Source organism: Parus major, chromosome 9 (genome assembly GCF_001522545.3).
Source record: "Parus major isolate Abel chromosome 9, Parus_major1.1, whole genome shotgun sequence".
NCBI classification, from domain to species: domain Eukaryota; kingdom Metazoa; phylum Chordata; class Aves; order Passeriformes; family Paridae; genus Parus; species Parus major.
Window position 1 is genome coordinate 22,710,872 of NC_031778.1, and position 9,585 is coordinate 22,720,456.

The following is a 9,585-nucleotide window of genomic DNA, read 5'->3' on the forward strand; positions in this document are numbered from 1 at the left end:
GTTCAGAATTCCTGTCATGGAGGGATTCCCAGTACAAAACAGGTGAAAATATATCCCAAACTTTCTAAGTATCTACAGATATTTGAATTAAATTCAATTAGGTGATGACAGGAACAAAGGCACCGTGAGAACACAACCATGCCATAACAAGCATTAGGGTTTTGTTCCAGAGTCAGGAAACCTCAAAATGCCAAATATCAGCAGGACCTGCTGACATCTGCAGTGTCTGGGAAAAGGAGATGAGGGCAGATATGGAAGGGAAAGTGGTTCAGAGGGAAAAATCCGACAGAAATTAAGGCAGAGCCGCAATGGGAAAGCTTGGAAATGTAGGAATTGTAACGTACAAGGCACAATTTAAATGCCCTGTCAACAATTCTGTTCCGTCCTTGTCCTTTGGCTTTGTGCTTTTAGGGATAATCAGATGAAGGCACAGACTCCAAGCACTCCCAAATTTAAGAGCTGTACCCAAATTTAAGAGCTGTACCCAAATTTAAGAGCTGTACCCAAATTTAAGAGCTGTACCCCTCCAATTCACATTTCTCTCCAAAGAATAAAAAGGACTTAACCGAGACAGAAAGATTGAAGGGGAGGGTGAAGATCGAAACCCGGCCTTCTCCAATCCTTTAAAATAATTAAAAATAAAAACTCAGAATCCAAGTCTAAGTTCTTCCTGTGTGACCTCCTCAGCTCCAGCAGAGCCTTGCATTAATAATGGAATCAGACAATTTTATGCCTCTTTAATAATGGATGCCGAATATATTTGGGGTTAGGAAGGACAGTGTTCATTTATCGATCATGATGCATTATCTCCAACCTGGAAACTCCTAAGCAGCTTTCATCTCCTGTGCCCTCCTAAATAATTCAGAATGTAATTTCAGTTGGGTTATTTTGTTTGTATCTTTTCTGATTAAAGTTGTATTTTTTAATCAGAAGAAAAGCTGACACACCTGTAACAAAGGGTCAAGATTTCATCTTGTATTACTCAAAAAGTCCCAAGGAAATCATCTTGAAATGTCCCCCAAGTGAGGATATTTCTGTCTAATCCCTGGTTTTTAGAACCCAGAGCCCTGTATTTGTACAGTGTTAGATGTATATTTAATAATGCCTATAACAGAAGGAAAAAACAACTTTGAGCTTCTCTTAAAAGGACGTAATCACAGTAGAATTTCTTAAAAAGTTCTTTGTTCATTTCACCTTAAGTCTGGAGCAGTTCATCCCTGCCAATTCTCAGCATGAAAGCAGAAATTTTGTTCAGGTTTGTGAGTCCAAAATGAAATTTAAAAATGCAAGAAACAGTTACTAATTTGTCCTGCACATCTCACCAAAGGCGGATTCTTGAGTAAAGCACCAACAAACCTCAGCACGGAGATTTACAGGCTCATCTGGGGAATATTTTAACATTAACAAATTTCCAGCAAGGTTAGGTTTCTGCTTCCCCTACCTGTAATTAGCAGGGGGAGAAGAAAGGCTGGAACAAACAGATGCCGTGGTGACACTGAAAATTAAGAAGGAAAAAAGACAATTGGAATAAACAATGTCTGGGATGAGTTAGTTAGAAGCACTCTGCAGTTCCTGAGCCCTTTAATAAAGGGATTATCATGGATTTCACAGATCAGTCATCAAGGCCAGCATCAGATTTTAAGGAGAAAAGTAAAGTTGTGCTAGGAGAAACAAATTAAGAAGAGTTTGTTTTCATCGGTGCAGGGACAAATTCCAAAGCCATCAAAGTGGATGCAAATTAATCACCTCCTAATAAATAATATTCTCCTCTGGGGATTGTCAGCTCATCACCTGAAGTGATGCTTTGAGGGCTTCCTCAATGAGAGAGGATTTAACAAGATGCAGGCCATAAAACAGGAATCCAAGGAACTGTTGGGCTGTACAGCCCTGTGATTAAAAGCTGTTTTATTCCCTAATTTGTGCCCACCCTTCCTTAACTGGAGCTTCCTCCCATCTCCCCAAAGCCCCTGGCAGCAGCTCTGAGCCCAGGGCAGCTGAGGTGCTTCAGTTTTCAGGAATTTATTCAATGTCTGTGCCATCATTTAAGGTCTGCATTGTCTGATCTGGTGACAGGAGGAGAGGAAACAGCCCCAAGCTGTGCCAGGGCAGGTTTGGACAGCAAATTCCTTCATGGGAGGAGCGGTCAGGCACTGGAACAGGCTGAGCAGGGCAGGAACCAAGACAGAAATATTTTCCCAATTAAAAGCTCTCCCAGCCTGGGTTCAGTGGGTGCCTGTGAGTGCACAGACCCTGCAGGATCAACACATGATTCCAGAAAATTCCTGCCACCGCTCAGAACAGCTCTGCCCAATGAAGAGAGGAGGAACAGGGAGCAAAGGCTTGGGGACAGGAGCTCCAACCCAACAGATTTATCTTGCTCACACAATAACCAACAGATGAAACCAAGATTTAATGGAATTCTGTGTGGAGCCATAAAAGAAAAAGCATTCCCAGGACAAACTGCTGGCAGTGGGGTCCAGCTGGCACCGAGCAATGCCAAACCTTTGGGAGGTCTCTCCTCCACAAACATCAAAACCCTCCAGGTGTTTGATGCCTTCCTGGATTCCTCCAGGTGGAGTTGATGGGAAAGCAAACCAGGAAATCCCTTCAGAGGGAGGAAGGGAAAGGACAGGGAAAATTTTATGATTAAATTTTATTTAATTAATAATTAAAATTAAAGCACCCAAACTAAACCAAACCACAAACCCTGTGTGTGCTCCCTGGATCTCTCCTCTTCAGGATTTGTTCATCCAGACACTTCCCATGATCCCAGGAGTTCCCTGGGTGACTGTACCACCCACAGAAAACAACTCCATATATTTAATACTTCATAATTTTATATCATTTTTTATTTCAGCAATTGAAAACTAGTTCTATCCATCACATCAGGGAATTAGAAATCTTGCACGGTATGACTGAGCTGAGCTGATTTTTTGGTTTTTTCCTAACCAATATATTAACTATTCCAGAATCAGTATATATAGACATTTATTTGAATATTCACTCCATGTGTCTCTAGAGGCTTCATTAGAAATTCCACTGCATTTGATTTAAAACATATATTTTCTCCAAACTATTTGAATAAGTAATGAATGAAAGAAATTCCATCCATTTCATTAATGAAGCCATAAATCAGGGGACTGAGTTAAGAAATTGTATTTCACCTTGCATTATGAATGTGGGGGAAACTACTGAGCAGTTCCTTCCTCCTGTCAATATCCTAAATAATTCAGGAAAGAACCTCAGATTGACTTCTCATCTGTTCATCCCATTCCCAAATATCTGGGTTTCTGTTCTCACTAGAACAGTATCAAACTAATTGGAGCAGTTTGCTCCAATTAACAATTTATATCCCCAAATATTGGATGAAAATATCCTGTGGAGTGAGGAAGCTTTTTGAGGCTGGATGCCTTAAAATTCCTGTTAAGCAGGGGCCTCTCAGCCACAGTGGGCACTAAAACTCCCCTCTGTGACACCTTTATGATTCCCTGCCCCATAACTCTCACTAGGAGAGCTCAGGAACCATTTCTTGCTCCTGATGAACAACTTTGGGGATGAACTTTTAACTCAGAGTTCTGGAAGCTCTCCTTTAATGACTTTTCTGTGCCAATCAGACAGAATGTGAGCAGAGCAGCTGACCCTGCCTGTGCTCCCAACCTCCAGCCCAGCACTGTCCTTAGGAACAGGAGCCACAGGGCACAGTCCTGAAATGTTACAGTTGGCTAACATAAAATTTTAAACACAAAACTCATTAGGATGTGCTTTGATATATTTAAACCACTGGACAAGCTGAAAATGGGATTATTTTTTTTTCTTTCCCCCCACCAGTAGCAGAATGGGGAGCATCGCTCTCCAGAGGGGAAAAATAAAATATTGCAAATAATTAAACGTTGCAGTCAGGACCATCATTTATTAATGAAGACAGAGCAGCCTATGGCCAGGACCTTGAAATCCTGGTTTATGATTATGACAAAGCTGATCTTTAATTGCACCAACCAAAGCCTCTTTGTCTCCTTTAGCTCACAGCAACATTTACTGCCTTCCCTGCAAAACTCTGACACAAGCAAGGCTCTGGTTTTAGCAAAACCCTTCTACAGCTTCTGGGAGGATTAAAGAGAAGGAGTTTGGAGGAGTTAAGCCTGGCACTAAAGGCTGCTTAATTGCATTATAACAAAAATGAAATTATTTTACATTTCAAGCCTTACTTTGCATTATTTACTGTCAGTTGTCATGAATCCATATGTCTGTATCACCTCCCTGTGCACCAATCAAATTAATTTTCAAATCCCAGACACTTTGCAACACTGAAATACCACAAAACATTCCCTAGCAAGTCATCTGAGCTTGTATTTCTACTAATTAGATAATTCTGCTCATTTTTGCACAATACCTAATAATTATGAGCTGAGTAGAACTTACACCCATGCTCCTGTTCAATGGATTAGCATAAACAAATAATATCTTCAACTATTTCCTTCGTGGACATATTTTAGTTTTAATTGCCATCTCTTTCTCCATGATATAAGGAATCTTCCAGGGGCAAGGGAATTCTCTGAGATCCCCTCAATCTTTGAACATGCTCAGCATATTTTGCTCCAAGGATTGCTCAGTTCATCACCTGCTGCAAATTCCAGCTGCAAATTCCAGCCCATCTCCAGAGCAACCCAAACATTCCCACATTCCACAAAGGGGGGCAACAGGAATTTGAGGAAAAGACACCAAAACAGGTTTGGTTTTTTCCATCTGGCCGTGAAAACCAACTGGAAATCCCAAACCTTTACACCTTACCCCACTGAAGGTGCAATTTCAACACAGCCAAGGGAAAATCCACAATGCCAAATTTAAAAGGGTAAGAAATTGTTTGAGAAAAGCTCCCCTGGAAGTGTTTGAGGCCGGGCTGGATGGGACCAGGAGCAGCCTGGTCTAGAGGAAGGGGGAGAGTGGAAAGAGGTGGTCCTGGATGTCCCCTCCAAACCAAACCATTCCATGACTTTATGAGCAAAGACCTTCCTGAACAACCTCCCAGATGTTTTCCTTATAATCCACAGCACACAATCCTTGTGGAGGATTCCCTTCTCTGTGGAAGAGGCCCAGGAAAAAGCTCTTTTTGAGCTAAACACAGCCCACAGTCACCAGCAGCTGCTGCAGCCACAGACGCTGACAGAGTGCGAGGGAAGTGCTGACCTGGGAACAGGCAACAGAAAACCTCTGGAGTGGGAAAATGAAGATGAATCTTCCTGCTTTAGGCAGTTTTTTGTGGAAACAGCTGCCCTGAGAAAGCAGCTTTGTGTGTCTCCAAGGAGTTCACCTCCACCTGGAGTCCAGCTGCTCACTCAGGGGCACATTAAAAACCTCCCAGACCTGAAATATTCCATTTGAGGATTCATTTCCAAGAGGATTCATTTCCTTGCAGGTGGGGGTGTCCATCCATAGCCATCCAAACCAGTCACAGGGACTGTGCAGTGACCCAGGTGTCACCAGACACAGTGGGGTCACCTCACCAGTGAGAAATTCACTCTGGTGACCAACCTGACCTTGGGCTTTGTGGTTTATGTTGTGTCCATTACTGTTCACTGCCCTAAATCATGGAATGGTTTGGGACAGGACAGGGAAGTTCTAATTCCAGCCCCCAATTCCAACACCTTCCCCTGTCCCAGGCTGCTCCCATCCCCATTCCAGCCTGGCCTTGGGCACTGCCAGGGATCCAGGGTCAGCCTCAGCTGCTCTGGGAATTCTCTTCCAGTCCTTCCCCACCCTCCCAGCCAGGAATTCCTTCCCAATATCCCACCTAACCCTACACTATTCCAGTTCAAATCACACTACTTTTAACAGCAATTCTTTCTCCAGAACAAATCAAACAGAATTCTCTCCCCCCTGGCACAGGGAGCACCTTTGGGATTGAGATCTCTTGTTTTTGCTGGTTTATGTGGTCCCAGTAAATCAAATTATGTCACTTTTCCTCTCTTGTTTCTGCAGGGACAAGACTGATGTTTCCACATCTCTCTCACCCACTCACAAAACCCTTTACTACATTTTGCTAAGCAACTTTTGCTGTTTTTCCCCAATTTAAGCTGTTTCTCCCCTTCCTAAGAGCCTGCTGCCCCTAATTTTGTTTGATGTTTTCACAAACGCTCCAAGCTCATTTTGAAATGGAAGTTCCCCTCTGCTGCTGTTTCTCAAAGTACCACAATTTTAATTATCAGCAAAGAGCTGGAGGTGGGGCTGACACCATTTGAGAGCGGTGTTTGAGCATCACCTGAGCCTGGAGACAACAAAACACTGCTCAGCTCTGCTGTCACCCTGTCACCAGAGCTGTCACTCAGCCCATCCCTGGCAAGGACTACACAGCATCTACAGCTCTGCAGATCTGCCTGAAATGCAGAAATAACCGAGATTCAGAATGCCTGGGTAGCACAAAAACGCTGTTTACCCAGGCACCCATCAAATAAGTGCTGAATAGGGCTCCTTTTAGGGAAAAACTTTTGCTTCAGCTTGCAAGGAAGTGTTTTAACAAGCCCTTTGAGCCTCCCCTTCTGGTGTAGATTCCCTTATTTTTAGAAAAGACAATTAGCCTTGGACTGGTTTGTGAGTAAGCAGCTACAGGCACGTCCAGAAAACCTCAGATATCTGCGGATCTGAAAGCCTCTAAAGCAGAACTTTTGGGAACACATCATATGGGAAAGGAGGAAATCAAGGAAGCACAGCTGGGTAAGCAAAAATCAGTATTTCTCTGAGTCACTGGATTATTTTATACATCTAATATCAGGAAAATACAGCTTCATTCCAGTGTGCTGGAGACATGCCCCTGGCTTCAGGTGAGCAGGAATTGGCAGCTGTAAATACCCTGGAATTCTCTGGTGTTTTACAGTGAATGAGCTCAGAATTTATGGTTTTTTAAAAGTTTTTCCCCGACCCCTTGTGCCAAACATTGCCATTTTAAGACTCCTGCTGCATTGCATTAAGCTGAACTCAATGTCCACTGAGAAAGACAGCTTTATTTTTGCCGTGCCCACATCAAAGCTGATAATGGGCACAACCATTAAATGCTGATCTTTCCAAATCTCAGCCACAAGCTCTCATTGGCTCCCAGCTCAGAACATTCATTTCAGCCCAGATTTTATAATATCAGTTGAAAGGTTTAGGACCCGGCATAAAGAAAAGAAATGCAAGAGACCAAAGATGAATTAAACATGGAAAAGTTACACACGGGCTTGAAATTTTTATGCAAGTTCCCAATGTGACCTTCTGAGGAAATTCAGGAGCAGCCCTGATAAATCTGAGCTAATTCCTCCCCCATTCCACAGGGATCCACGGGACTCAGGCTTTCCATGGAATTCTTTGTGTGTCCCACTCCAAGGGTGGGATTTTTGCAGACTCTCCTCTTCTGAAGAAGCTTTTTGTGACCAAAATAGAGAAGTGCAAGGATTAAATTACTCAGGAAATCAATGCCATCCCCATTATTTCGCTTCTTGCCATCCCACTATGGATTTATTTTTCCTAGGATAGGCTGAGGGGTTCTCACAAATCAGTATTTCAAATTATTTCATCAGATCCACTGACTCTAATAAAGGGAAGGAAAAGGGAAAAATGACCAAAAGAAATTTCATTTCTGCTTTTATTCCTGCAAGTTGATTTTTGGGACAGGATGTGAATTTCTGCATCTTTACCAGCCATAAAAAGTGATTTAGTGAACCAAGGGAAGAAAAAAAGGAGAAGATTCAACAATTAAAGAACTCGGCCTTGTTGAATTTATTTACTTTTCTAGCAGCTTCCACTTAGACCTTCAGCTCGTTACTCATCTGGAGTTTTAAAAAGTGCAGATTTAGCCTTACTGTAGAAAAGGAAATTTTGCAAATAAATCTTTAACTTTCTTTTTGTTTTTTTGTTTGGGTCTTTTTATTGGCTGGGTGTTTGTTTGTTTTTTTTTGCTGATGTTGTCCTTGCTGTTGTTTTTAAGTCACTTAAGGTAACAAGAAGAAAAATCAGCAATGAAAGACTCAGTCACAATAAAAAACTCCTATTTTAGGGCTCCAGCGAGAAGATTTTTTTAACTTTCTTTTGTTAAAAAATAAAAAGATCCCAAACTGTGTTAATTGAAGCTCTCCACATTCAAAGTACCCAAAGCAATAAGTGACCAGGCATTAAATTCACCTTTAGGTGCTGCTATAAACATTCCAGATTGAGTGGGTTTGTTATTAAAGCTTGGAACAATTTAATTGAGTATTAATCAAGAGGAGGGTGATTTTCTGATTTAATATCTCACAGATATTTTGGGGTTCTTCATGTCAAATAATTACATCAAAACCCCTATGAAGTCTATTGATTTCAGGTAAAATTCATAAAATTAACCATCTATTATTCTGAAAGATACAAATAATTTAAATCCTCCAAAATAAAGATAAAAGCACTGTTTTTTCTAGAAACCAAATGCTGGTGGCTTTCACATTTTATCTTGGCACGACAGCAAAAGAACCTTTGAAAGGTTTTCTGAGTCAACTTGGGGAGAAAGTTAAACTCCAGTTATTGATTTGGAAGCTGGCATGCTAATCTGGTTTTATTTAAAGGGAGAAATAATTCTGCATGGCCAATAATCTACTTGTCTTATATCCTACATCTCCTGCAGGAATTTTCTTGCTCGTGCATAGATCGTGTCTTATCCAGTCCTGCCTGGAGTCAATAGCCAGCTGCTGGGTTTGTTTTTTAAACAGCAGCTGCACTGGGTGTCTCCAGGGAATGAAAAAGTGAAAGGATTACAGTTTTGACCAGTTAAAATTGATTTATTAGAGGGATTTTTTTTTTCCCTCCTATTATGTCCAAGTGATGAATTGGTCTCTCAAGTTAAGGCTCTGTGAAAAACTGATTTGTCAATTGCAGGTTGACCAAAAAAATTGGAAAATTACCCACTTTGGTTAAAATATGCAGTGATTTGTGTGGTTTGGTCTTTGCTTCACAGATATGAGAAAAATATGTGTTCTCTGGGTGTGTCATGATGGGAAACAAGAATATAAGGATTGGGGTTGACAGGAGAGCTGGGCACCCTTTCTGCCTTGGAGGGACCCAAAAGACACCAGGAATTAGGAAGAGGAGACAGCAAAAGCCCAGAAGTGGCTCAAATAAATATGAAAATAAATATGGAAAAAAAAATAATCAAATAAATATGAAAAAAAAAGTAAAATCCAGTTCTTGTCAGCTCCTTCCCCCAACTCTCAGATCTCTGTAAAATCACATTTGTGTCTAATCACAAGGTGAGCAGCTGGGACAGAAAAAACATCACTGGGGAGTCCAGGGATGGGAATTGGGTAAGGATATACAGAATTTATCCATGTTTGGGATGGGGGAAGGTGTTTTTCTCAGCAGGACAGTGAGTGGTGGCAGCACTGATGTCCCAAGGCAAGGAGCAAACACTTGGGCATCATCTGCTGTGGGAGTCTGGGCACCCAAGAGCAGGGACAGCAGCAAACAGGACAGACATCCCCTCAAAAGAGCAGTAATGATAATAAACTCTAAAAGGAAAAATTCCAAAAAGGAAAAATGCTAAAAAAAGGAAAAATGCTAAAAAAAAGGAAAAATTCCAAAAAAAGGAAA